We start from the raw sequence: 22528 nt of genomic DNA, 5'->3' as shown, positions 1-22528 counted from the left end.
ACACACGCGAGACAGATGCAAGCCACACGGCAGCATTACCGCGGGAAAAAGCAAAATGATGCATCGGCCGGGAATCGAACCCGGGCCGCCCGCGTGGCAGGCGAGCATTCTACCACTGAACCACCGATGCTCCGGTCGGTATCAACTTCAAGCTGCTTCCCGAGCAGTTGTCTTAAGGGAAAGTGGGACTGTCGTCAAGCGCCATAGCATTCTGCCGAGAAGATGCTGCAGACGCTGAACCCTGCACTGTACTGCTTAAAATCGCCGCCAGAACGCCGTCCTCTGCGTACTCTTGCGTCGCCAGAGCCGACTCTTGCCAAAGGATGCGAAATGTGCGCGGATATGCTGTCCGAATGCGTCTGGATGTGCTCCCCTAGCCTACCTCGAAATGCGCCTGCCAGGTACCATCACCTTCGGCCGCTGCCGACAGGCGGGAAGCCGACACAGTGCGGCGCCGGGGCGCTCCCTTGTGCGGTGGTTGGTGTAATGGTCAGCATAGTTGCCTTCCAAGCAGTTGATCCGGGTTCGATTCCCGGCCACCGCAGCAGGCTTTTAATTTCGCGTATGGGTACTTTTGCCACGCGCCTTGAAATTAATGTTTTTGTTTTCCTCCCTGTTACTCGCTGCAGACCAGCCTGTAGTGTGTCTCGACTTGTCTCGACTTTGCTCGGCTGACGCGAGAGCTGACGCTCTCAAATCGGCCTATATCAAAACAACAAGCACGAGAAACGACTGAGAGAGGTAAGGAGAGGCGAGGCGATGGACACACAGCACGCCCCTTCATTTCACGGTGGCGTCTCCCTGACCGAATCGGGCTGTGGCTCCGAAAACAAAGGAGAAAGAAAAATAGGAAGTAAAACTGCCAACAGTACCCTGTGTTCCGATGCACTTACCCGCCCAAGTACTGACAAGGGCAAAGTTGTTACGCATCGGCAATCGGACATTTCCTCTCATTTTCTCTTTATCGGTTGAGAACCAGTGTATCGAGCACACTATGGCCATTGGCGAGTGAATGCTGTAGCGCTTCCCGACAGGTCGGGTTCGGAACCTCTGTCAACTTCCACGCAGGGTGGTCATCACACTCGCCAGCTGAAATAGGCGCTGCCTTTTCGTAGTAGTAAAAGCGTAGTGGCCCGTGGGGGGATCGAACCCACGACCTTCGCGTTATTAGCACGACGCTCTAACCAACTGAGCTAACGGGCCTCGACAGATGCAGTTGCTCAGGCCTACACTGGAACCGTGTGGCATGAAGCCATACACCATTTCTATGGCCGTCGTGTGTCTGCTTCCCTCGTCTATATTCTGCTGACTGTCACGAAACAGTAGCTATATTGCGAGCAGGACGGGAAACGGCAGCTCGGACAGCTCAAACTTGTCACGAGTAGTGTGGAAAAAATTCCGTTCCGGTACCGGGAATCGAACCCGGGCCTCCTGGGTGAAAGCCAGGTATCCTAGCCACTAGACCACACCGGATCTGTGCGTTTCTTCGACGGTTCGGACGGTCCCTTGGCGCATTTCGTGCCGAGTCCCGCGTCCGCGCCCATCTCTCTTTGCGAGCATCTTTGCGCATGCTGACTGGCAAGGCGCGCACCTCAAACGTCTCAGAGCAATGCTTTTGGCTTCATGCTCTGCTGGGAGAAGAGGAAAAGGGAAGCTGTAAGTAGCAATAACAGGAAGTAAACATTTTCCCGCTGAAGCGTTGTGGATAACAAACAAGAAATAAGTTGGGGCCCCAGCAACAGCACCACCATCAGTCACAGAAAATTAAATGCCCCGGGTGAGGATCGAACTCACGACCTTAAGATTATGAGACTTACGCGCTGCCTACTGCGCTACCGAGGCACCGGTGAACCGTTTGTCCTGGAAACTGGGTAAGTATCATACCGAATGTTAGACGTGAAGACACTGTACTTCCTGGATAACGTGTTCTGTTTGCTACACGTGCATTGCCGGCCCAGTTGATTGCGGTGTTGCTGCAGCTTTTGCAACGATAGGCAGCACTCCTTGTCGTTAAAGTTCAGTGCCTCGGAGGCACCTGGACACAGCAACTTGTGAGGCCAGGCCGACGCTAGTCTATAGAACATGATGCGAGCGTCCAGTGGGGACCCGCCAGTGCTGCGTTCTCGGTTCTTCTCAAGGGAATCCAGCTATACATTCTTGTGGATCGTGCATGTCAAGCGCGCAAGCCACACGGCAGCATTACCGCGGGAAAAGCAAAATGATGCATCGGCCGGGAATCGAACCCGGGCCGCCCGCGTGGCAGGCGAGCATTCTACCACTGAACCACCGATGCTCCGGTCGGTATCAACTTCAAGCTGCTTCCCGAGCAGTTGTCTTAAGGGAAAGTGGGACTGTCGTCAAGCGCCATAGCATTCTGCCGAGAAGATGCTGCAGACGCTGAACCCTGCACTGTACTGCTTAAAATCGCCGCCAGAACGCCGTCCTCTGCGTACTCTTGCGTCGCCAGAGCCGACTCTTGCCAAAGGATGCGAAATGTGCGCGGATATGCTGTCCGAATGCGTCTGGATGTGCTCCCCTAGCCTACCTCGAAATGCGCCTGCCAGGTACCATCACCTTCGGCCGCTGCCGACAGGCGGGAAGCCGACACAGTGCGGCGCCGGGGCGCTCCCTTGTGCGGTGGTGGTGTAATGGTCAGCATAGTTGCCTTCCAAGCAGTTGATCCGGGTTCGATTCCCGGCCACCGCAGCAGGCTTTTAATTTCGCGTATGGGTACTTTTGCCACGCGCCTTGAAATTAATGTTTTGTTTTCCTCCCTGTTACTCGCTGCAGACCAGCCTGTAGTGTGTCTCGACTTGTCTCGACTTTGCTCGGCTGACGCGAGAGCTGACGCTCTCAAATCGGCCTATATCAAAACAACAAGCACGAGAAACGACTGAGAGAGGTAAGGAGAGGCGAGGCGATGGACACACAGCACGCCCCTTCATTTCACGGTGGCGTCTCCCTGACCGAATCGGGCTGTGGCTCCGAAAACAAAGGAGAAAGAAAAATAGGAAGTAAAACTGCCAACAGTACCCTGTGTCCGATGCACTTACCCGCCCAAGTACTGACAAGGGCCAAAGTTGTTACGCATCGGCAATCGGACATTTCCTCTCATTTTCTCTTTATCGGTTGAGAACCAGTGTATCGAGCACACTATGGCCATTGGCGAGTGAATGCTGTAGCGCTTCCCGACAGGTCGGGTTCGGAACCTCTGTCAACTTCCACGCAGGGTGGTCATCACACTCGCCAGCTGAAATAGGCGCTGCCTTTTCGTAGTAGTAAATGCGTAGTGGCCCGTGGGGGGATCGAACCCACGACCTTCGCGTTATTAGCACGACGCTCTAACCAACTGAGCTAACGGGCCTCGACAGATGCAGTTGCTCAGGCCTACACTGGAACCGTGTGGCATGAAGCCATACACCATTTCTATGGCCGTCGTGGTGTCTGCTTCCCTCGTCTATATTCTGCTGACTGTCACGAAACAGTAGCTATATTGCGAGCAGGACGGGAAACGGCAGCTCGGACAGCTCAAACTTGTCACGAGTAGTGTGGAAAAAATTCCGTTCCGGTACCGGGAATCGAACCCGGGCCTCCTGGGTGAAAGCCAGGTATCCTAGCCACTAGACCACACCGGATCTGTGCGTTTCTTCGACGGTTCGGACGGTCCCTTGGCGCATTTCGTGCCGAGTCCCGCGTCCGCGCCCATCTCTCTTTGCGAGCATCTTTGCGCATGCTGACTGGCAAGGCGCGCACCTCAAACGTCTCAGAGCAATGCTTTTGGCTTCATGCTCTGCTGGGAGAAGAGGAAAAGGGAAGCTGTAAGTAGCAATAACAGGAAGTAAACATTTTCCCGCTGAAGCGTTGTGGATAACAAACAAGAAATAAGTTGGGGCCCCAGCAACAGCACCACCATCAGTCACAGAAAATTAAATGCCCCGGGTGAGGATCGAACTCACGACCTTAAGATTATGAGACTTACGCGCTGCCTACTGCGCTACCGAGGCACCGGTGAACCGTTTGTCCTGGAAACTGGGTAAGTATCATACCGAATGTTAGACGTGAAGACACTGTACTTCCTGGATAACGTGTTCTGTTTGCTACACGTGCATTGCCGGCCCAGTTGATTGCGGTGTTGCTGCAGCTTTTGCAACGATAGGCAGCACTCCTTGTCGTTAAAGTTCAGTGCCTCGGAGGCACCTGGACACAGCAACTTGTGAGGCCAGGCCGACGCTAGTCTATAGAACATGATGCGAGCGTCCCAGTGGGGACCCGCCAGTGCTGCGTTCTCGGTTCTTCTCAAGGGAATCCAGCTATACATTCTTGTGGATCGTGCATGTCAAGCGCGCAAGCCACACGGCAGCATTACCGCGGGAAAAGCAAAATGATGCATCGGCCGGGAATCGAACCCGGGCCGCCCGCGTGGCAGGCGAGCATTCTACCACTGAACCACCGATGCTCCGGTCGGTATCAACTTCAAGCTGCTTCCCGAGCAGTTGTCTTAAGGGAAAGTGGGACTGTCGTCAAGCGCCATAGCATTCTGCCGAGAAGATGCTGCAGACGCTGAACCCTGCACTGTACTGCTTAAAATCGCCGCCAGAACGCCGTCCTCTGCGTACTCTTGCGTCGCCAGAGCCGACTCTTGCCAAAGGATGCGAAATGTGCGCGGATATGCTGTCCGAATGCGTCTGGATGTGCTCCCCTAGCCTACCTCGAAATGCGCCTGCCAGGTACCATCACCTTCGGCCGCTGCCGACAGGCGGGAAGCCGACACAGTGCGGCGCCGGGGCGCTCCCTTGTGCGGTGGTGGTGTAATGGTCAGCATAGTTGCCTTCCAAGCAGTTGATCCGGGTTCGATTCCCGGCCACCGCAGCAGGCTTTTAATTTCGCGTATGGGTACTTTTGCCACGCGCCTTGAAATTAATGTTTTGTTTTCCTCCCTGTTACTCGCTGCAGACCAGCCTGTAGTGTGTCTCGACTTGTCTCGACTTTGCTCGGCTGACGCGAGAGCTGACGCTCTCAAATCGGCCTATATCAAAACAACAAGCACGAGAAACGACTGAGAGAGGTAAGGAGAGGCGAGGCGATGGACACACAGCACGCCCCTTCATTTCACGGTGGCGTCTCCCTGACCGAATCGGGCTGTGGCTCCGAAAACAAAGGAGAAAGAAAAATAGGAAGTAAAACTGCCAACAGTACCCTGTGTTCCGATGCACTTACCCGCCCAAGTACTGACAAGGGCCAAAGTTGTTACGCATCGGCAATCGGACATTTCCTCTCATTTTCTCTTTATCGGTTGAGAACCAGTGTATCGAGCACACTATGGCCATTGGCGAGTGAATGCTGTAGCGCTTCCCGACAGGTCGGGTTCGGAACCTCTGTCAACTTCCACGCAGGGTGGTCATCACACTCGCCAGCTGAAATAGGCGCTGCCTTTTCGTAGTAGTAAAAGCGTAGTGGCCCGTGGGGGGATCGAACCCACGACCTTCGCGTTATTAGCACGACGCTCTAACCAACTGAGCTAACGGGCCTCGACAGATGCAGTTGCTCAGGCCTACACTGGAACCGTGTGGCATGAAGCCATACACCATTTCTATGGCCGTCGTGTGTCTGCTTCCCTCGTCTATATTCTGCTGACTGTCACGAAACAGTAGCTATATTGCGAGCAGGACGGGAAACGGCAGCTCGGACAGCTCAAACTTGTCACGAGTAGTGTGGAAAAAATTCCGTTCCGGTACCGGGAATCGAACCCGGGCCTCCTGGGTGAAAGCCAGGTATCCTAGCCACTAGACCACACCGGATCTGTGCGTTTCTTCGACGGTTCGGACGGTCCCTTGGCGCATTTCGTGCCGAGTCCCGCGTCCGCGCCCATCTCTCTTTGCGAGCATCTTTGCGCATGCTGACTGGCAAGGCGCGCACCTCAAACGTCTCAGAGCAATGCTTTTGGCTTCATGCTCTGCTGGGAGAAGAGGAAAAGGGAAGCTGTAAGTAGCAATAACAGGAAGTAAACATTTTCCCGCTGAAGCGTTGTGGATAACAAACAAGAAATAAGTTGGGGCCCCAGCAACAGCACCACCATCAGTCACAGAAAATTAAATGCCCCGGGTGAGGATCGAACTCACGACCTTAAGATTATGAGACTTACGCGCTGCCTACTGCGCTACCGAGGCACCGGTGAACCGTTTGTCCTGGAAACTGGGTAAGTATCATACCGAATGTTAGACGTGAAGACACTGTACTTCCTGGATAACGTGTTCTGTTTGCTACACGTGCATTGCCGGCCCAGTTGATTGCGGTGTTGCTGCAGCTTTTGCAACGATAGGCAGCACTCCTTGTCGTTAAAGTTCAGTGCCTCGGAGGCACCTGGACACAGCAACTTGTGAGGCCAGGCCGACGCTAGTCTATAGAACATGATGCGAGCGTCCCAGTGGGGACCCGCCAGTGCTGCGTTCTCGGTTCTTCTCAAGGGAATCCAGCTATACATTCTTGTGGATCGTGCATGTCAAGCGCGCAAGCCACACGGCAGCATTACCGCGGGAAAAGCAAAATGATGCATCGGCCGGGAATCGAACCCGGGCCGCCCGCGTGGCAGGCGAGCATTCTACCACTGAACCACCGATGCTCCGGTCGGTATCAACTTCAAGCTGCTTCCCGAGCAGTTGTCTTAAGGGAAAGTGGGACTGTCGTCAAGCGCCATAGCATTCTGCCGAGAAGATGCTGCAGACGCTGAACCCTGCACTGTACTGCTTAAAATCGCCGCCAGAACGCCGTCCTCTGCGTACTCTTGCGTCGCCAGAGCCGACTCTTGCCAAAGGATGCGAAATGTGCGCGGATATGCTGTCCGAATGCGTCTGGATGTGCTCCCCTAGCCTACCTCGAAATGCGCCTGCCAGGTACCATCACCTTCGGCCGCTGCCGACAGGCGGGAAGCCGACACAGTGCGGCGCCGGGGCGCTCCCTTGTGCGGTGGTGGTGTAATGGTCAGCATAGTTGCCTTCCAAGCAGTTGATCCGGGTTCGATTCCCGGCCACCGCAGCAGGCTTTTAATTTCGCGTATGGGTACTTTTGCCACGCGCCTTGAAATTAATGTTTTGTTTTCCTCCCTGTTACTCGCTGCAGACCAGCCTGTAGTGTGTCTCGACTTGTCTCGACTTTGCTCGGCTGACGCGAGAGCTGACGCTCTCAAATCGGCCTATATCAAAACAACAAGCACGAGAAACGACTGAGAGAGGTAAGGAGAGGCGAGGCGATGGACACACAGCACGCCCCTTCATTTCACGGTGGCGTCTCCCTGACCGAATCGGGCTGTGGCTCCGAAAACAAAGGAGAAAGAAAAATAGGAAGTAAAACTGCCAACAGTACCCTGTGTTCCGATGCACTTACCCGCCCAAGTACTGACAAGGGCCAAAGTTGTTACGCATCGGCAATCGGACATTTCCTCTCATTTTCTCTTTATCGGTTGAGAACCAGTGTATCGAGCACACTATGGCCATTGGCGAGTGAATGCTGTAGCGCTTCCCGACAGGTCGGGTTCGGAACCTCTGTCAACTTCCACGCAGGGTGGTCATCACACTCGCCAGCTGAAATAGGCGCTGCCTTTTCGTAGTAGTAAAAGCGTAGTGGCCCGTGGGGGGATCGAACCCACGACCTTCGCGTTATTAGCACGACGCTCTAACCAACTGAGCTAACGGGCCTCGACAGATGCAGTTGCTCAGGCCTACACTGGAACCGTGTGGCATGAAGCCATACACCATTTCTATGGCCGTCGTGTGTCTGCTTCCCTCGTCTATATTCTGCTGACTGTCACGAAACAGTAGCTATATTGCGAGCAGGACGGGAAACGGCAGCTCGGACAGCTCAAACTTGTCACGAGTAGTGTGGAAAAAATTCCGTTCCGGTACCGGGAATCGAACCCGGGCCTCCTGGGTGAAAGCCAGGTATCCTAGCCACTAGACCACACCGGATCTGTGCGTTTCTTCGACGGTTCGGACGGTCCCTTGGCGCATTTCGTGCCGAGTCCCGCGTCCGCGCCCATCTCTCTTTGCGAGCATCTTTGCGCATGCTGACTGGCAAGGCGCGCACCTCAAACGTCTCAGAGCAATGCTTTTGGCTTCATGCTCTGCTGGGAGAAGAGGAAAAGGGAAGCTGTAAGTAGCAATAACAGGAAGTAAACATTTTCCCGCTGAAGCGTTGTGGATAACAAACAAGAAATAAGTTGGGGCCCCAGCAACAGCACCACCATCAGTCACAGAAAATTAAATGCCCCGGGTGAGGATCGAACTCACGACCTTAAGATTATGAGACTTACGCGCTGCCTACTGCGCTACCGAGGCACCGGTGAACCGTTTGTCCTGGAAACTGGGTAAGTATCATACCGAATGTTAGACGTGAAGACACTGTACTTCCTGGATAACGTGTTCTGTTTGCTACACGTGCATTGCCGGCCCAGTTGATTGCGGTGTTGCTGCAGCTTTTGCAACGATAGGCAGCACTCCTTGTCGTTAAAGTTCAGTGCCTCGGAGGCACCTGGACACAGCAACTTGTGAGGCCAGGCCGACGCTAGTCTATAGAACATGATGCGAGCGTCCCAGTGGGGACCCGCCAGTGCTGCGTTCTCGGTTCTTCTCAAGGGAATCCAGCTATACATTCTTGTGGATCGTGCATGTCAAGCGCGCAAGCCACACGGCAGCATTACCGCGGGAAAAGCAAAATGATGCATCGGCCGGGAATCGAACCCGGGCCGCCCGCGTGGCAGGCGAGCATTCTACCACTGAACCACCGATGCTCCGGTCGGTATCAACTTCAAGCTGCTTCCCGAGCAGTTGTCTTAAGGGAAAGTGGGACTGTCGTCAAGCGCCATAGCATTCTGCCGAGAAGATGCTGCAGACGCTGAACCCTGCACTGTACTGCTTAAAATCGCCGCCAGAACGCCGTCCTCTGCGTACTCTTGCGTCGCCAGAGCCGACTCTTGCCAAAGGATGCGAAATGTGCGCGGATATGCTGTCCGAATGCGTCTGGATGTGCTCCCCTAGCCTACCTCGAAATGCGCCTGCCAGGTACCATCACCTTCGGCCGCTGCCGACAGGCGGGAAGCCGACACAGTGCGGCGCCGGGGCGCTCCCTTGTGCGGTGGTGGTGTAATTAATGGTCAGCATAGTTGCCTTCCAAGCAGTTGATCCGGGTTCGATTCCCGGCCACCGCAGCAGGCTTTTAATTTCGCGTATGGGTACTTTTGCCACGCGCCTTGAAATTAATGTTTTGTTTTCCTCCCTGTTACTCGCTGCAGACCAGCCTGTAGTGTGTCTCGACTTGTCTCGACTTTGCTCGGCTGACGCGAGAGCTGACGCTCTCAAATCGGCCTATATCAAAACAACAAGCACGAGAAACGACTGAGAGAGGTAAGGAGAGGCGAGGCGATGGACACACAGCACGCCCCTTCATTTCACGGTGGCGTCTCCCTGACCGAATCGGGCTGTGGCTCCGAAAACAAAGGAGAAAGAAAAATAGGAAGTAAAACTGCCAACAGTACCCTGTGTTCCGATGCACTTACCCGCCCAAGTACTGACAAGGGCCAAAGTTGTTACGCATCGGCAATCGGACATTTCCTCTCATTTTCTCTTTATCGGTTGAGAACCAGTGTATCGAGCACACTATGGCCATTGGCGAGTGAATGCTGTAGCGCTTCCCGACAGGTCGGGTTCGGAACCTCTGTCAACTTCCACGCAGGGTGGTCATCACACTCGCCAGCTGAAATAGGCGCTGCCTTTTCGTAGTAGTAAAAGCGTAGTGGCCCGTGGGGGGATCGAACCCACGACCTTCGCGTTATTAGCACGACGCTCTAACCAACTGAGCTAACGGGCCTCGACAGATGCAGTTGCTCAGGCCTACACTGGAACCGTGTGGCATGAAGCCATACACCATTTCTATGGCCGTCGTGTGTCTGCTTCCCTCGTCTATATTCTGCTGACTGTCACGAAACAGTAGCTATATTGCGAGCAGGACGGGAAACGGCAGCTCGGACAGCTCAAACTTGTCACGAGTAGTGTGGAAAAAATTCCGTTCCGGTACCGGGAATCGAACCCGGGCCTCCTGGGTGAAAGCCAGGTATCCTAGCCACTAGACCACACCGGATCTGTGCGTTTCTTCGACGGTTCGGACGGTCCCTTGGCGCATTTCGTGCCGAGTCCCGCGTCCGCGCCCATCTCTCTTTGCGAGCATCTTTGCGCATGCTGACTGGCAAGGCGCGCACCTCAAACGTCTCAGAGCAATGCTTTTGGCTTCATGCTCTGCTGGGAGAAGAGGAAAAGGGAAGCTGTAAGTAGCAATAACAGGAAGTAAACATTTTCCCGCTGAAGCGTTGTGGATAACAAACAAGAAATAAGTTGGGGCCCCAGCAACAGCACCACCATCAGTCACAGAAAATTAAATGCCCCGGGTGAGGATCGAACTCACGACCTTAAGATTATGAGACTTACGCGCTGCCTACTGCGCTACCGAGGCACCGGTGAACCGTTTGTCCTGGAAACTGGGTAAGTATCATACCGAATGTTAGACGTGAAGACACTGTACTTCCTGGATAACGTGTTCTGTTTGCTACACGTGCATTGCCGGCCCAGTTGATTGCGGTGTTGCTGCAGCTTTTGCAACGATAGGCAGCACTCCTTGTCGTTAAAGTTCAGTGCCTCGGAGGCACCTGGACACAGCAACTTGTGAGGCCAGGCCGACGCTAGTCTATAGAACATGATGCGAGCGTCCCAGTGGGGACCCGCCAGTGCTGCGTTCTCGGTTCTTCTCAAGGGAATCCAGCTATACATTCTTGTGGATCGTGCATGTCAAGCGCGCAAGCCACACGGCAGCATTACCGCGGGAAAAGCAAAATGATGCATCGGCCGGGAATCGAACCCGGGCCGCCCGCGTGGCAGGCGAGCATTCTACCACTGAACCACCGATGCTCCGGTCGGTATCAACTTCAAGCTGCTTCCCGAGCAGTTGTCTTAAGGGAAAGTGGGACTGTCGTCAAGCGCCATAGCATTCTGCCGAGAAGATGCTGCAGACGCTGAACCCTGCACTGTACTGCTTAAAATCGCCGCCAGAACGCCGTCCTCTGCGTACTCTTGCGTCGCCAGAGCCGACTCTTGCCAAAGGATGCGAAATGTGCGCGGATATGCTGTCCGAATGCGTCTGGATGTGCTCCCCTAGCCTACCTCGAAATGCGCCTGCCAGGTACCATCACCTTCGGCCGCTGCCGACAGGCGGGAAGCCGACACAGTGCGGCGCCGGGGCGCTCCCTTGTGCGGTGGTGGTGTAATGGTCAGCATAGTTGCCTTCCAAGCAGTTGATCCGGGTTCGATTCCCGGCCACCGCAGCAGGCTTTTAATTTCGCGTATGGGTACTTTTGCCACGCGCCTTGAAATTAATGTTTTGTTTTCCTCCCTGTTACTCGCTGCAGACCAGCCTGTAGTGTGTCTCGACTTGTCTCGACTTTGCTCGGCTGACGCGAGAGCTGACGCTCTCAAATCGGCCTATATCAAAACAACAAGCACGAGAAACGACTGAGAGAGGTAAGGAGAGGCGAGGCGATGGACACACAGCACGCCCCTTCATTTCACGGTGGCGTCTCCCTGACCGAATCGGGCTGTGGCTCCGAAAACAAAGGAGAAAGAAAAATAGGAAGTAAAACTGCCAACAGTACCCTGTGTTCCGATGCACTTACCCGCCCAAGTACTGACAAGGGCCAAAGTTGTTACGCATCGGCAATCGGACATTTCCTCTCATTTTCTCTTTATCGGTTGAGAACCAGTGTATCGAGCACACTATGGCCATTGGCGAGTGAATGCTGTAGCGCTTCCCGACAGGTCGGGTTCGGAACCTCTGTCAACTTCCACGCAGGGTGGTCATCACACTCGCCAGCTGAAATAGGCGCTGCCTTTTCGTAGTAGTAAAAGCGTAGTGGCCCGTGGGGGGATCGAACCCACGACCTTCGCGTTATTAGCACGACGCTCTAACCAACTGAGCTAACGGGCCTCGACAGATGCAGTTGCTCAGGCCTACACTGGAACCGTGTGGCATGAAGCCATACACCATTTCTATGGCCGTCGTGTGTCTGCTTCCCTCGTCTATATTCTGCTGACTGTCACGAAACAGTAGCTATATTGCGAGCAGGACGGGAAACGGCAGCTCGGACAGCTCAAACTTGTCACGAGTAGTGTGGAAAAAATTCCGTTCCGGTACCGGGAATCGAACCCGGGCCTCCTGGGTGAAAGCCAGGTATCCTAGCCACTAGACCACACCGGATCTGTGCGTTTCTTCGACGGTTCGGACGGTCCCTTGGCGCATTTCGTGCCGAGTCCCGCGTCCGCGCCCATCTCTCTTTGCGAGCATCTTTGCGCATGCTGACTGGCAAGGCGCGCACCTCAAACGTCTCAGAGCAATGCTTTTGGCTTCATGCTCTGCTGGGAGAAGAGGAAAAGGGAAGCTGTAAGTAGCAATAACAGGAAGTAAACATTTTCCCGCTGAAGCGTTGTGGATAACAAACAAGAAATAAGTTGGGGCCCCAGCAACAGCACCACCATCAGTCACAGAAAATTAAATGCCCCGGGTGAGGATCGAACTCACGACCTTAAGATTATGAGACTTACGCGCTGCCTACTGCGCTACCGAGGCACCGGTGAACCGTTTGTCCTGGAAACTGGGTAAGTATCATACCGAATGTTAGACGTGAAGACACTGTACTTCCTGGATAACGTGTTCTGTTTGCTACACGTGCATTGCCGGCCCAGTTGATTGCGGTGTTGCTGCAGCTTTTGCAACGATAGGCAGCACTCCTTGTCGTTAAAGTTCAGTGCCTCGGAGGCACCTGGACACAGCAACTTGTGAGGCCAGGCCGACGCTAGTCTATAGAACATGATGCGAGCGTCCCAGTGGGGACCCGCCAGTGCTGCGTTCTCGGTTCTTCTCAAGGGAATCCAGCTATACATTCTTGTGGATCGTGCATGTCAAGCGCGCAAGCCACACGGCAGCATTACCGCGGGAAAAGCAAAATGATGCATCGGCCGGGAATCGAACCCGGGCCGCCCGCGTGGCAGGCGAGCATTCTACCACTGAACCACCGATGCTCCGGTCGGTATCAACTTCAAGCTGCTTCCCGAGCAGTTGTCTTAAGGGAAAGTGGGACTGTCGTCAAGCGCCATAGCATTCTGCCGAGAAGATGCTGCAGACGCTGAACCCTGCACTGTACTGCTTAAAATCGCCGCCAGAACGCCGTCCTCTGCGTACTCTTGCGTCGCCAGAGCCGACTCTTGCCAAAGGATGCGAAATGTGCGCGGATATGCTGTCCGAATGCGTCTGGATGTGCTCCCCTAGCCTACCTCGAAATGCGCCTGCCAGGTACCATCACCTTCGGCCGCTGCCGACAGGCGGGAAGCCGACACAGTGCGGCGCCGGGGCGCTCCCTTGTGCGGTGGTGGTGTAATGGTCAGCATAGTTGCCTTCCAAGCAGTTGATCCGGGTTCGATTCCCGGCCACCGCAGCAGGCTTTTAATTTCGCGTATGGGTACTTTTGCCACGCGCCTTGAAATTAATGTTTTGTTTTCCTCCCTGTTACTCGCTGCAGACCAGCCTGTAGTGTGTCTCGACTTGTCTCGACTTTGCTCGGCTGACGCGAGAGCTGACGCGAGAGCTGACGCTCTCAAATCGGCCTATATCAAAACAACAAGCACGAGAAACGACTGAGAGAGGTAAGGAGAGGCGAGGCGATGGACACACAGCACGCCCCTTCATTTCACGGTGGCGTCTCCCTGACCGAATCGGGCTGTGGCTCCGAAAACAAAGGAGAAAGAAAAATAGGAAGTAAAACTGCCAACAGTACCCTGTGTTCCGATGCACTTACCCGCCCAAGTACTGACAAGGGCCAAAGTTGTTACGCATCGGCAATCGGACATTTCCTCTCATTTTCTCTTTATCGGTTGAGAACCAGTGTATCGAGCACACTATGGCCATTGGCGAGTGAATGCTGTAGCGCTTCCCGACAGGTCGGGTTCGGAACCTCTGTCAACTTCCACGCAGGGTGGTCATCACACTCGCCAGCTGAAATAGGCGCTGCCTTTTCGTAGTAGTAAAAGCGTAGTGGCCCGTGGGGGGATCGAACCCACGACCTTCGCGTTATTAGCACGACGCTCTAACCAACTGAGCTAACGGGCCTCGACAGATGCAGTTGCTCAGGCCTACACTGGAACCGTGTGGCATGAAGCCATACACCATTTCTATGGCCGTCGTGTGTCTGCTTCCCTCGTCTATATTCTGCTGACTGTCACGAAACAGTAGCTATATTGCGAGCAGGACGGGAAACGGCAGCTCGGACAGCTCAAACTTGTCACGAGTAGTGTGGAAAAAATTCCGTTCCGGTACCGGGAATCGAACCCGGGCCTCCTGGGTGAAAGCCAGGTATCCTAGCCACTAGACCACACCGGATCTGTGCGTTTCTTCGACGGTTCGGACGGTCCCTTGGCGCATTTCGTGCCGAGTCCCGCGTCCGCGCCCATCTCTCTTTGCGAGCATCTTTGCGCATGCTGACTGGCAAGGCGCGCACCTCAAACGTCTCAGAGCAATGCTTTTGGCTTCATGCTCTGCTGGGAGAAGAGGAAAAGGGAAGCTGTAAGTAGCAATAACAGGAAGTAAACATTTTCCCGCTGAAGCGTTGTGGATAACAAACAAGAAATAAGTTGGGGCCCCAGCAACAGCACCACCATCAGTCACAGAAAATTAAATGCCCCGGGTGAGGATCGAACTCACGACCTTAAGATTATGAGACTTACGCGCTGCCTACTGCGCTACCGAGGCACCGGTGAACCGTTTGTCCTGGAAACTGGGTAAGTATCATACCGAATGTTAGACGTGAAGACACTGTACTTCCTGGATAACGTGTTCTGTTTGCTACACGTGCATTGCCGGCCCAGTTGATTGCGGTGTTGCTGCAGCTTTTGCAACGATAGGCAGCACTCCTTGTCGTTAAAGTTCAGTGCCTCGGAGGCACCTGGACACAGCAACTTGTGAGGCCAGGCCGACGCTAGTCTATAGAACATGATGCGAGCGTCCCAGTGGGGACCCGCCAGTGCTGCGTTCTCGGTTCTTCTCAAGGGAATCCAGCTATACATTCTTGTGGATCGTGCATGTCAAGCGCGCAAGCCACACGGCAGCATTACCGCGGGAAAAGCAAAATGATGCATCGGCCGGGAATCGAACCCGGGCCGCCCGCGTGGCAGGCGAGCATTCTACCACTGAACCACCGATGCTCCGGTCGGTATCAACTTCAAGCTGCTTCCCGAGCAGTTGTCTTAAGGGAAAGTGGGACTGTCGTCAAGCGCCATAGCATTCTGCCGAGAAGATGCTGCAGACGCTGAACCCTGCACTGTACTGCTTAAAATCGCCGCCAGAACGCCGTCCTCTGCGTACTCTTGCGTCGCCAGAGCCGACTCTTGCCAAAGGATGCGAAATGTGCGCGGATATGCTGTCCGAATGCGTCTGGATGTGCTCCCCTAGCCTACCTCGAAATGCGCCTGCCAGGTACCATCACCTTCGGCCGCTGCCGACAGGCGGGAAGCCGACACAGTGCGGCGCTGGGGCGCTCCCTTGTGCGGTGGTGGTGTAATGGTCAGCATAGTTGCCTTCCAAGCAGTTGATCCGGGTTCGATTCCCGGCCACCGCAGCAGGCTTTTAATTTCGCGTATGGGTACTTTTGCCACGCGCCTTGAAATTAATGTTTTGTTTTCCTCCCTGTTACTCGCTGCAGACCAGCCTGTAGTGTGTCTCGACTTGTCTCGACTTTGCTCGGCTGACGCGAGAGCTGACGCTCTCAAATCGGCCTATATCAAAACAACAAGCACGAGAAACGACTGAGAGAGGTAAGGAGAGGCGAGGCGATGGACACACAGCACGCCCCTTCATTTCACGGTGGCGTCTCCCTGACCGAATCGGGCTGTGGCTCCGAAAACAAAGGAGAAAGAAAAATAGGAAGTAAAACTGCCAACAGTACCCTGTGTTCCGATGCACTTACCCGCCCAAGTACTGACAAGGGCCAAAGTTGTTACGCATCGGCAATCGGACATTTCCTCTCATTTTCTCTTTATCGGTTGAGAACCAGTGTATCGAGCACACTATGGCCATTGGCGAGTGAATGCTGTAGCGCTTCCCGACAGGTCGGGTTCGGAACCTCTGTCAACTTCCACGCAGGGTGGTCATCACACTCGCCAGCTGAAATAGGCGCTGCCTTTTCGTAGTAGTAAAAGCGTAGTGGCCCGTGGGGGGATCGAACCCACGACCTTCGCGTTATTAGCACGACGCTCTAACCAACTGAGCTAACGGGCCTCGACAGATGCAGTTGCTCAGGCCTACACTGGAACCGTGTGGCATGAAGCCATACACCATTTCTACGGCCGTCGTGTGTCTGCTTCCCTCGTCTATATTCTGCTGACTGTCACGAAACAGTAGCTATATTGCGAGCAGGACGGGAAACGGCAGCTCGGACAGCTCAAACTTGTCACGAGTAGTGTGGAAAAAATTCCGTTCCGGTACCGGGAATCGAACCCGGGCCTCCTGGGTGAAAGCCAGGTATCCTAGCCACTAGACCACACCGGATCTGTGCGTTTCTTCGACGGTTCGGACGGTCCCTTGGCGCATTTCGTGCCGAGTCCCGCGTCCGCGCCCATCTCTCTTTGCGAGCATCTTTGCGCATGCTGACTGGCAAGGCGCGCACCTCAAACGTCTCAGAGCAATGCTTTTGGCTTCATGCTCTGCTGGGAGAAGAGGAAAAGGGAAGCTGTAAGTAGCAATAACAGGAAGTAAACATTTTCCCGCTGAAGCGTTGTGGATAACAAACAAGAAATAAGTTGGGGCCCCAGCAACAGCACCACCATCAGTCACAGAAAATTAAATGCCCCGGGTGAGGATCGAACTCACGACCTTAAGATTATGAGACTTACGCGCTGCCTACTGCGCTACCGAGGCACCGGTGAACCGTTTGTCCTGGAAACTGGGTAAGTATCATACCGAATGTTAGACGTGAAGACACTGTACTTCCTGGATAACGTGTTCTGTTTGCTACACGTGCATTGCCGGCCCAGTTGATTGCGGTGTTGCTGCAGCTTTTGCAACGATAGGCAGCACTCCTTGTCGTTAAAGTTCAGTGCCTCGGAGGCACCTGGACACAGCAACTTGTGAGGCCAGGCCGACGCTAGTCTATAGAACATGATGCGAGCGTCCCAGTGGGGACCCGCCAGTGCTGCGTTCTCGGTTCTTCTCAAGGGAATCCAGCTATACATTCTTGTGGATCGTGCATGTCAAGCGCGCAAGCCACACGGCAGCATTACCGCGGGAAAAGCAAAATGATGCATCGGCCGGGAATCGAACCCGGGCCGCCCGCGTGGCAGGCGAGCATTCTACCACTGAACCACCGATGCTCCGGTCGGTATCAACTTCAAGCTGCTTCCCGAGCAGTTGTCTTAAGGGAAAGTGGGACTGTCGTCAAGCGCCATAGCATTCTGCCGAGAAGATGCTGCAGACGCTGAACCCTGCACTGTACTGCTTAAAATCGCCGCCAGAACGCCGTCCTCTGCGTACTCTTGCGTCGCCAGAGCCGACTCTTGCCAAAGGATGCGAAATGTGCGCGGATATGCTGTCCGAATGCGTCTGGATGTGCTCCCCTAGCCTACCTCGAAATGCGCCTGCCAGGTACCATCACCTTCGGCCGCTGCCGACAGGCGGGAAGCCGACACAGTGCGGCGCCGGGGCGCTCCCTTGTGCGGTGGTGGTGTAATGGTCAGCATAGTTGCCTTCCAAGCAGTTGATCCGGGTTCGATTCCCGGCCACCGCAGCAGGCTTTTAATTTCGCGTATGGGTACTTTTGCCACGCGCCTTGAAATTAATGTTTTGTTTTCCTCCCTGTTACTCGCTGCAGACCAGCCTGTAGTGTGTCTCGACTTGTCTCGACTTTGCTCGGCTGACGCGAGAGCTGACGCTCTCAAATCGGCCTATATCAAAACAACAAGCACGAGAAACGACTGAGAGAGGTAAGGAGAGGCGAGGCGATGGACACACAGCACGCCCCTTCATTTCACGGTGGCGTCTCCCTGACCGAATCGGGCTGTGGCTCCGAAAACAAAGGAGAAAGAAAAATAGGAAGTAAAACTGCCAACAGTACCCTGTGTTCCGATGCACTTACCCGCCCAAGTACTGACAAGGGCCAAAGTTGTTACGCATCGGCAATCGGACATTTCCTCTCATTTTCTCTTTATCGGTTGAGAACCAGTGTATCGAGCACACTATGGCCATTGGCGAGTGAATGCTGTAGCGCTTCCCGACAGGTCGGGTTCGGAACCTCTGTCAACTTCCACGCAGGGTGGTCATCACACTCGCCAGCTGAAATAGGCGCTGCCTTTTCGTAGTAGTAAAAGCGTAGTGGCCCGTGGGGGGATCGAACCCACGACCTTCGCGTTATTAGCACGACGCTCTAACCAACTGAGCTAACGGGCCTCGACAGATGCAGTTGCTCAGGCCTACACTGGAACCGTGTGGCATGAAGCCATACACCATTTCTATGGCCGTCGTGTGTCTGCTTCCCTCGTCTATATTCTGCTGACTGTCACGAAACAGTAGCTATATTGCGAGCAGGACGGGAAACGGCAGCTCGGACAGCTCAAACTTGTCACGAGTAGTGTGGAAAAAATTCCGTTCCGGTACCGGGAATCGAACCCGGGCCTCCTGGGTGAAAGCCAGGTATCCTAGCCACTAGACCACACCGGATCTGTGCGTTTCTTCGACGGTTCGGACGGTCCCTTGGCGCATTTCGTGCCGAGTCCCGCGTCCGCGCCCATCTCTCTTTGCGAGCATCTTTGCGCATGCTGACTGGCAAGGCGCGCACCTCAAACGTCTCAGAGCAATGCTTTTGGCTTCATGCTCTGCTGGGAGAAGAGGAAAAGGGAAGCTGTAAGTAGCAATAACAGGAAGTAAACATTTTCCCGCTGAAGCGTTGTGGATAACAAACAAGAAATAAGTTGGGGCCCCAGCAACAGCACCACCATCAGTCACAGAAAATTAAATGCCCCGGGTGAGGATCGAACTCACGACCTTAAGATTATGAGACTTACGCGCTGCCTACTGCGCTACCGAGGCACCGGTGAACCGTTTGTCCTGGAAACTGGGTAAGTATCATACCGAATGTTAGACGTGAAGACACTGTACTTCCTGGATAACGTGTTCTGTTTGCTACACGTGCATTGCCGGCCCAGTTGATTGCGGTGTTGCTGCAGCTTTTGCAACGATAGGCAGCACTCCTTGTCGTTAAAGTTCAGTGCCTCGGAGGCACCTGGACACAGCAACTTGTGAGGCCAGGCCGACGCTAGTCTATAGAACATGATGCGAGCGTCCCAGTGGGGACCCGCCAGTGCTGCGTTCTCGGTTCTTCTCAAGGGAATCCAGCTATACATTCTTGTGGATCGTGCATGTCAAGCGCGCAAGCCACACGGCAGCATTACCGCGGGAAAAGCAAAATGATGCATCGGCCGGGAATCGAACCCGGGCCGCCCGCGTGGCAGGCGAGCATTCTACCACTGAACCACCGATGCTCCGGTCGGTATCAACTTCAAGCTGCTTCCCGAGCAGTTGTCTTAAGGGAAAGTGGGACTGTCGTCAAGCGCCATAGCATTCTGCCGAGAAGATGCTGCAGACGCTGAACCCTGCACTGTACTGCTTAAAATCGCCGCCAGAACGCCGTCCTCTGCGTACTCTTGCGTCGCCAGAGCCGACTCTTGCCAAAGGATGCGAAATGTGCGCGGATATGCTGTCCGAATGCGTCTGGATGTGCTCCCCTAGCCTACCTCGAAATGCGCCTGCCAGGTACCATCACCTTCGGCCGCTGCCGACAGGCGGGAAGCCGACACAGTGCGGCGCCGGGGCGCTCCCTTGTGCGGTGGTGGTGTAATGGTCAGCATAGTTGCCTTCCAAGCAGTTGATCCGGGTTCGATTCCCGGCCACCGCAGCAGGCTTTTAATTTCGCGTATGGGTACTTTTGCCACGCGCCTTGAAATTAATGTTTTGTTTTCCTCCCTGTTACTCGCTGCAGACCAGCCTGTAGTGTGTCTCGACTTGTCTCGACTTTGCTCGGCTGACGCGAGAGCTGACGCTCTCAAATCGGCCTATATCAAAACAACAAGCACGAGAAACGACTGAGAGAGGTAAGGAGAGGCGAGGCGATGGACACACAGCACGCCCCTTCATTTCACGGTGGCGTCTCCCTGACCGAATCGGGCTGTGGCTCCGAAAACAAAGGAGAAAGAAAAATAGGAAGTAAAACTGCCAACAGTACCCTGTGTTCCGATGCACTTACCCGCCCAAGTACTGACAAGGGCCAAAGTTGTTACGCATCGGCAATCGGACATTTCCTCTCATTTTCTCTTTATCGGTTGAGAACCAGTGTATCGAGCACACTATGGCCATTGGCGAGTGAATGCTGTAGCGCTTCCCGACAGGTCGGGTTCGGAACCTCTGTCAACTTCCACGCAGGGTGGTCATCACACTCGCCAGCTGAAATAGGCGCTGCCTTTTCGTAGTAGTAAAAGCGTAGTGGCCCGTGGGGGGATCGAACCCACGACCTTCGCGTTATTAGCACGACGCTCTAACCAACTGAGCTAACGGGCCTCGACAGATGCAGTTGCTCAGGCCTACACTGGAACCGTGTGGCATGAAGCCATACACCATTTCTATGGCCGTCGTGTGTCTGCTTCCCTCGTCTATATTCTGCTGACTGTCACGAAACAGTAGCTATATTGCGAGCAGGACGGGAAACGGCAGCTCGGACAGCTCAAACTTGTCACGAGTAGTGTGGAAAAAATTCCGTTCCGGTACCGGGAATCGAACCCGGGCCTCCTGGGTGAAAGCCAGGTATCCTAGCCACTAGACCACACCGGATCTGTGCGTTTCTTCGACGGTTCGGACGGTCCCTTGGCGCATTTCGTGCCGAGTCCCGCGTCCGCGCCCATCTCTCTTTGCGAGCATCTTTGCGCATGCTGACTGGCAAGGCGCGCACCTCAAACGTCTCAGAGCAATGCTTTTGGCTTCATGCTCTGCTGGGAGAAGAGGAAAAGGGAAGCTGTAAGTAGCAATAACAGGAAGTAAACATTTTCCCGCTGAAGCGTTGTGGATAACAAACAAGAAATAAGTTGGGGCCCCAGCAACAGCACCACCATCAGTCACAGAAAATTAAATGCCCCGGGTGAGGATCGAACTCACGACCTTAAGATTATGAGACTTACGCGCTGCCTACTGCGCTACCGAGGCACCGGTGAACCGTTTGTCCTGGAAACTGGGTAAGTATCATACCGAATGTTAGACGTGAAGACACTGTACTTCCTGGATAACGTGTTCTGTTTGCTACACGTGCATTGCCGGCCCAGTTGATTGCGGTGTTGCTGCAGCTTTTGCAACGATAGGCAGCACTCCTTGTCGTTAAAGTTCAGTGCCTCGGAGGCACCTGGACACAGCAACTTGTGAGGCCAGGCCGACGCTAGTCTATAGAACATGATGCGAGCGTCCCAGTGGGGACCCGCCAGTGCTGCGTTCTCGGTTCTTCTCAAGGGAATCCAGCTATACATTCTTGTGGATCGTGCATGTCAAGCGCGCAAGCCACACGGCAGCATTACCGCGGGAAAAGCAAAATGATGCATCGGCCGGGAATCGAACCCGGGCCGCCCGCGTGGCAGGCGAGCATTCTACCACTGAACCACCGATGCTCCGGTCGGTATCAACTTCAAGCTGCTTCCCGAGCAGTTGTCTTAAGGGAAAGTGGGACTGTCGTCAAGCGCCATAGCATTCTGCCGAGAAGATGCTGCAGACGCTGAACCCTGCACTGTACTGCTTAAAATCGCCGCCAGAACGCCGTCCTCTGCGTACTCTTGCGTCGCCAGAGCCGACTCTTGCCAAAGGATGCGAAATGTGCGCGGATATGCTGTCCGAATGCGTCTGGATGTGCTCCCCTAGCCTACCTCGAAATGCGCCTGCCAGGTACCATCACCTTCGGCCGCTGCCGACAGGCGGGAAGCCGACACAGTGCGGCGCCGGGGCGCTCCCTTGTGCGGTGGTGGTGTAATGGTCAGCATAGTTGCCTTCCAAGCAGTTGATCCGGGTTCGATTCCCGGCCACCGCAGCAGGCTTTTAATTTCGCGTATGGGTACTTTTGCCACGCGCCTTGAAATTAATGTTTTGTTTTCCTCCCTGTTACTCGCTGCAGACCAGCCTGTAGTGTGTCTCGACTTGTCTCGACTTTGCTCGGCTGACGCGAGAGCTGACGCTCTCAAATCGGCCTATATCAAAACAACAAGCACGAGAAACGACTGAGAGAGGTAAGGAGAGGCGAGGCGATGGACACACAGCACGCCCCTTCATTTCACGGTGGCGTCTCCCTGACCGAATCGGGCTGTGGCTCCGAAAACAAAGGAGAAAGAAAAATAGGAAGTAAAACTGCCAACAGTACCCTGTGTTCCGA

General features: G+C 54.5%; 52 non-coding genes across 52 annotated transcripts; 11 read left to right on the top strand and 41 right to left on the bottom strand.

Annotated features, from left to right (window-relative positions):
* Positions 1 to 59: 59 nt before the first annotated feature.
* Positions 60 to 130, bottom strand: Trnag-gcc (transfer RNA glycine (anticodon GCC)). Its single transcript has one exon. It is a non-coding gene; the product is annotated as a tRNA-Gly (tRNA).
* A 341-nt stretch (positions 131 to 471) lies between these two features.
* Trnag-ucc (transfer RNA glycine (anticodon UCC)) lies at positions 472 to 544 on the top strand. Its single transcript has one exon. It is a non-coding gene; the product is annotated as a tRNA-Gly (tRNA).
* Positions 545 to 1129: 585 nt separating this feature from the next.
* On the bottom strand, positions 1130 to 1203 carry Trnai-aau (transfer RNA isoleucine (anticodon AAU)). The gene has a single exon. It is a non-coding gene; the product is annotated as a tRNA-Ile (tRNA).
* Positions 1204 to 1401: 198 nt separating this feature from the next.
* On the bottom strand, positions 1402 to 1473 carry Trnae-uuc (transfer RNA glutamic acid (anticodon UUC)). Its single transcript has one exon. It is a non-coding gene; the product is annotated as a tRNA-Glu (tRNA).
* A 296-nt stretch (positions 1474 to 1769) lies between these two features.
* On the bottom strand, positions 1770 to 1842 carry Trnam-cau (transfer RNA methionine (anticodon CAU)). Its single transcript has one exon. It is a non-coding gene; the product is annotated as a tRNA-Met (tRNA).
* Positions 1843 to 2222: 380 nt separating this feature from the next.
* Positions 2223 to 2293, bottom strand: Trnag-gcc (transfer RNA glycine (anticodon GCC)). Its single transcript has one exon. It is a non-coding gene; the product is annotated as a tRNA-Gly (tRNA).
* A 341-nt stretch (positions 2294 to 2634) lies between these two features.
* Positions 2635 to 2706, top strand: Trnag-ucc (transfer RNA glycine (anticodon UCC)). The gene has a single exon. It is a non-coding gene; the product is annotated as a tRNA-Gly (tRNA).
* A 584-nt stretch (positions 2707 to 3290) lies between these two features.
* On the bottom strand, positions 3291 to 3364 carry Trnai-aau (transfer RNA isoleucine (anticodon AAU)). The gene has a single exon. It is a non-coding gene; the product is annotated as a tRNA-Ile (tRNA).
* A 199-nt stretch (positions 3365 to 3563) lies between these two features.
* Positions 3564 to 3635, bottom strand: Trnae-uuc (transfer RNA glutamic acid (anticodon UUC)). The gene has a single exon. It is a non-coding gene; the product is annotated as a tRNA-Glu (tRNA).
* A 296-nt stretch (positions 3636 to 3931) lies between these two features.
* On the bottom strand, positions 3932 to 4004 carry Trnam-cau (transfer RNA methionine (anticodon CAU)). The gene has a single exon. It is a non-coding gene; the product is annotated as a tRNA-Met (tRNA).
* Positions 4005 to 4385: 381 nt separating this feature from the next.
* Trnag-gcc (transfer RNA glycine (anticodon GCC)) lies at positions 4386 to 4456 on the bottom strand. The gene has a single exon. It is a non-coding gene; the product is annotated as a tRNA-Gly (tRNA).
* Positions 4457 to 4797: 341 nt separating this feature from the next.
* Trnag-ucc (transfer RNA glycine (anticodon UCC)) lies at positions 4798 to 4869 on the top strand. The gene has a single exon. It is a non-coding gene; the product is annotated as a tRNA-Gly (tRNA).
* A 585-nt stretch (positions 4870 to 5454) lies between these two features.
* Positions 5455 to 5528, bottom strand: Trnai-aau (transfer RNA isoleucine (anticodon AAU)). Its single transcript has one exon. It is a non-coding gene; the product is annotated as a tRNA-Ile (tRNA).
* Positions 5529 to 5726: 198 nt separating this feature from the next.
* Trnae-uuc (transfer RNA glutamic acid (anticodon UUC)) lies at positions 5727 to 5798 on the bottom strand. The gene has a single exon. It is a non-coding gene; the product is annotated as a tRNA-Glu (tRNA).
* Positions 5799 to 6094: 296 nt separating this feature from the next.
* On the bottom strand, positions 6095 to 6167 carry Trnam-cau (transfer RNA methionine (anticodon CAU)). Its single transcript has one exon. It is a non-coding gene; the product is annotated as a tRNA-Met (tRNA).
* A 381-nt stretch (positions 6168 to 6548) lies between these two features.
* Trnag-gcc (transfer RNA glycine (anticodon GCC)) lies at positions 6549 to 6619 on the bottom strand. The gene has a single exon. It is a non-coding gene; the product is annotated as a tRNA-Gly (tRNA).
* Positions 6620 to 6960: 341 nt separating this feature from the next.
* On the top strand, positions 6961 to 7032 carry Trnag-ucc (transfer RNA glycine (anticodon UCC)). Its single transcript has one exon. It is a non-coding gene; the product is annotated as a tRNA-Gly (tRNA).
* A 585-nt stretch (positions 7033 to 7617) lies between these two features.
* Positions 7618 to 7691, bottom strand: Trnai-aau (transfer RNA isoleucine (anticodon AAU)). The gene has a single exon. It is a non-coding gene; the product is annotated as a tRNA-Ile (tRNA).
* Positions 7692 to 7889: 198 nt separating this feature from the next.
* On the bottom strand, positions 7890 to 7961 carry Trnae-uuc (transfer RNA glutamic acid (anticodon UUC)). The gene has a single exon. It is a non-coding gene; the product is annotated as a tRNA-Glu (tRNA).
* Positions 7962 to 8257: 296 nt separating this feature from the next.
* Trnam-cau (transfer RNA methionine (anticodon CAU)) lies at positions 8258 to 8330 on the bottom strand. Its single transcript has one exon. It is a non-coding gene; the product is annotated as a tRNA-Met (tRNA).
* A 381-nt stretch (positions 8331 to 8711) lies between these two features.
* Positions 8712 to 8782, bottom strand: Trnag-gcc (transfer RNA glycine (anticodon GCC)). The gene has a single exon. It is a non-coding gene; the product is annotated as a tRNA-Gly (tRNA).
* A 341-nt stretch (positions 8783 to 9123) lies between these two features.
* On the top strand, positions 9124 to 9199 carry Trnag-ucc (transfer RNA glycine (anticodon UCC)). Its single transcript has one exon. It is a non-coding gene; the product is annotated as a tRNA-Gly (tRNA).
* A 585-nt stretch (positions 9200 to 9784) lies between these two features.
* Trnai-aau (transfer RNA isoleucine (anticodon AAU)) lies at positions 9785 to 9858 on the bottom strand. The gene has a single exon. It is a non-coding gene; the product is annotated as a tRNA-Ile (tRNA).
* Positions 9859 to 10056: 198 nt separating this feature from the next.
* On the bottom strand, positions 10057 to 10128 carry Trnae-uuc (transfer RNA glutamic acid (anticodon UUC)). The gene has a single exon. It is a non-coding gene; the product is annotated as a tRNA-Glu (tRNA).
* Positions 10129 to 10424: 296 nt separating this feature from the next.
* Trnam-cau (transfer RNA methionine (anticodon CAU)) lies at positions 10425 to 10497 on the bottom strand. The gene has a single exon. It is a non-coding gene; the product is annotated as a tRNA-Met (tRNA).
* Positions 10498 to 10878: 381 nt separating this feature from the next.
* On the bottom strand, positions 10879 to 10949 carry Trnag-gcc (transfer RNA glycine (anticodon GCC)). The gene has a single exon. It is a non-coding gene; the product is annotated as a tRNA-Gly (tRNA).
* Positions 10950 to 11290: 341 nt separating this feature from the next.
* Trnag-ucc (transfer RNA glycine (anticodon UCC)) lies at positions 11291 to 11362 on the top strand. Its single transcript has one exon. It is a non-coding gene; the product is annotated as a tRNA-Gly (tRNA).
* A 585-nt stretch (positions 11363 to 11947) lies between these two features.
* Positions 11948 to 12021, bottom strand: Trnai-aau (transfer RNA isoleucine (anticodon AAU)). The gene has a single exon. It is a non-coding gene; the product is annotated as a tRNA-Ile (tRNA).
* A 198-nt stretch (positions 12022 to 12219) lies between these two features.
* On the bottom strand, positions 12220 to 12291 carry Trnae-uuc (transfer RNA glutamic acid (anticodon UUC)). The gene has a single exon. It is a non-coding gene; the product is annotated as a tRNA-Glu (tRNA).
* A 296-nt stretch (positions 12292 to 12587) lies between these two features.
* Positions 12588 to 12660, bottom strand: Trnam-cau (transfer RNA methionine (anticodon CAU)). The gene has a single exon. It is a non-coding gene; the product is annotated as a tRNA-Met (tRNA).
* Positions 12661 to 13041: 381 nt separating this feature from the next.
* Positions 13042 to 13112, bottom strand: Trnag-gcc (transfer RNA glycine (anticodon GCC)). The gene has a single exon. It is a non-coding gene; the product is annotated as a tRNA-Gly (tRNA).
* A 341-nt stretch (positions 13113 to 13453) lies between these two features.
* On the top strand, positions 13454 to 13525 carry Trnag-ucc (transfer RNA glycine (anticodon UCC)). The gene has a single exon. It is a non-coding gene; the product is annotated as a tRNA-Gly (tRNA).
* Positions 13526 to 14122: 597 nt separating this feature from the next.
* Positions 14123 to 14196, bottom strand: Trnai-aau (transfer RNA isoleucine (anticodon AAU)). Its single transcript has one exon. It is a non-coding gene; the product is annotated as a tRNA-Ile (tRNA).
* Positions 14197 to 14394: 198 nt separating this feature from the next.
* Trnae-uuc (transfer RNA glutamic acid (anticodon UUC)) lies at positions 14395 to 14466 on the bottom strand. The gene has a single exon. It is a non-coding gene; the product is annotated as a tRNA-Glu (tRNA).
* A 296-nt stretch (positions 14467 to 14762) lies between these two features.
* On the bottom strand, positions 14763 to 14835 carry Trnam-cau (transfer RNA methionine (anticodon CAU)). The gene has a single exon. It is a non-coding gene; the product is annotated as a tRNA-Met (tRNA).
* A 381-nt stretch (positions 14836 to 15216) lies between these two features.
* On the bottom strand, positions 15217 to 15287 carry Trnag-gcc (transfer RNA glycine (anticodon GCC)). Its single transcript has one exon. It is a non-coding gene; the product is annotated as a tRNA-Gly (tRNA).
* A 341-nt stretch (positions 15288 to 15628) lies between these two features.
* Positions 15629 to 15700, top strand: Trnag-ucc (transfer RNA glycine (anticodon UCC)). The gene has a single exon. It is a non-coding gene; the product is annotated as a tRNA-Gly (tRNA).
* A 585-nt stretch (positions 15701 to 16285) lies between these two features.
* Trnai-aau (transfer RNA isoleucine (anticodon AAU)) lies at positions 16286 to 16359 on the bottom strand. Its single transcript has one exon. It is a non-coding gene; the product is annotated as a tRNA-Ile (tRNA).
* Positions 16360 to 16557: 198 nt separating this feature from the next.
* Positions 16558 to 16629, bottom strand: Trnae-uuc (transfer RNA glutamic acid (anticodon UUC)). Its single transcript has one exon. It is a non-coding gene; the product is annotated as a tRNA-Glu (tRNA).
* Positions 16630 to 16925: 296 nt separating this feature from the next.
* On the bottom strand, positions 16926 to 16998 carry Trnam-cau (transfer RNA methionine (anticodon CAU)). Its single transcript has one exon. It is a non-coding gene; the product is annotated as a tRNA-Met (tRNA).
* Positions 16999 to 17379: 381 nt separating this feature from the next.
* Trnag-gcc (transfer RNA glycine (anticodon GCC)) lies at positions 17380 to 17450 on the bottom strand. Its single transcript has one exon. It is a non-coding gene; the product is annotated as a tRNA-Gly (tRNA).
* A 341-nt stretch (positions 17451 to 17791) lies between these two features.
* Positions 17792 to 17863, top strand: Trnag-ucc (transfer RNA glycine (anticodon UCC)). The gene has a single exon. It is a non-coding gene; the product is annotated as a tRNA-Gly (tRNA).
* Positions 17864 to 18448: 585 nt separating this feature from the next.
* On the bottom strand, positions 18449 to 18522 carry Trnai-aau (transfer RNA isoleucine (anticodon AAU)). The gene has a single exon. It is a non-coding gene; the product is annotated as a tRNA-Ile (tRNA).
* Positions 18523 to 18720: 198 nt separating this feature from the next.
* On the bottom strand, positions 18721 to 18792 carry Trnae-uuc (transfer RNA glutamic acid (anticodon UUC)). The gene has a single exon. It is a non-coding gene; the product is annotated as a tRNA-Glu (tRNA).
* A 296-nt stretch (positions 18793 to 19088) lies between these two features.
* Trnam-cau (transfer RNA methionine (anticodon CAU)) lies at positions 19089 to 19161 on the bottom strand. The gene has a single exon. It is a non-coding gene; the product is annotated as a tRNA-Met (tRNA).
* Positions 19162 to 19542: 381 nt separating this feature from the next.
* Trnag-gcc (transfer RNA glycine (anticodon GCC)) lies at positions 19543 to 19613 on the bottom strand. The gene has a single exon. It is a non-coding gene; the product is annotated as a tRNA-Gly (tRNA).
* A 341-nt stretch (positions 19614 to 19954) lies between these two features.
* On the top strand, positions 19955 to 20026 carry Trnag-ucc (transfer RNA glycine (anticodon UCC)). The gene has a single exon. It is a non-coding gene; the product is annotated as a tRNA-Gly (tRNA).
* Positions 20027 to 20611: 585 nt separating this feature from the next.
* Positions 20612 to 20685, bottom strand: Trnai-aau (transfer RNA isoleucine (anticodon AAU)). Its single transcript has one exon. It is a non-coding gene; the product is annotated as a tRNA-Ile (tRNA).
* A 198-nt stretch (positions 20686 to 20883) lies between these two features.
* On the bottom strand, positions 20884 to 20955 carry Trnae-uuc (transfer RNA glutamic acid (anticodon UUC)). The gene has a single exon. It is a non-coding gene; the product is annotated as a tRNA-Glu (tRNA).
* Positions 20956 to 21251: 296 nt separating this feature from the next.
* On the bottom strand, positions 21252 to 21324 carry Trnam-cau (transfer RNA methionine (anticodon CAU)). The gene has a single exon. It is a non-coding gene; the product is annotated as a tRNA-Met (tRNA).
* A 381-nt stretch (positions 21325 to 21705) lies between these two features.
* Positions 21706 to 21776, bottom strand: Trnag-gcc (transfer RNA glycine (anticodon GCC)). The gene has a single exon. It is a non-coding gene; the product is annotated as a tRNA-Gly (tRNA).
* A 341-nt stretch (positions 21777 to 22117) lies between these two features.
* Positions 22118 to 22189, top strand: Trnag-ucc (transfer RNA glycine (anticodon UCC)). Its single transcript has one exon. It is a non-coding gene; the product is annotated as a tRNA-Gly (tRNA).
* Positions 22190 to 22528: the final 339 nt, after the last annotated feature.

Source organism: Schistocerca gregaria, unplaced genomic scaffold (genome assembly GCF_023897955.1).
Source record: "Schistocerca gregaria isolate iqSchGreg1 unplaced genomic scaffold, iqSchGreg1.2 ptg000690l, whole genome shotgun sequence".
NCBI lineage: Eukaryota > Metazoa > Arthropoda > Insecta > Orthoptera > Acrididae > Schistocerca > Schistocerca gregaria.
The sequence above is the reverse complement of the archived record's forward strand: the minus strand, read 5'-3'. Positions and strand labels throughout refer to the sequence as shown.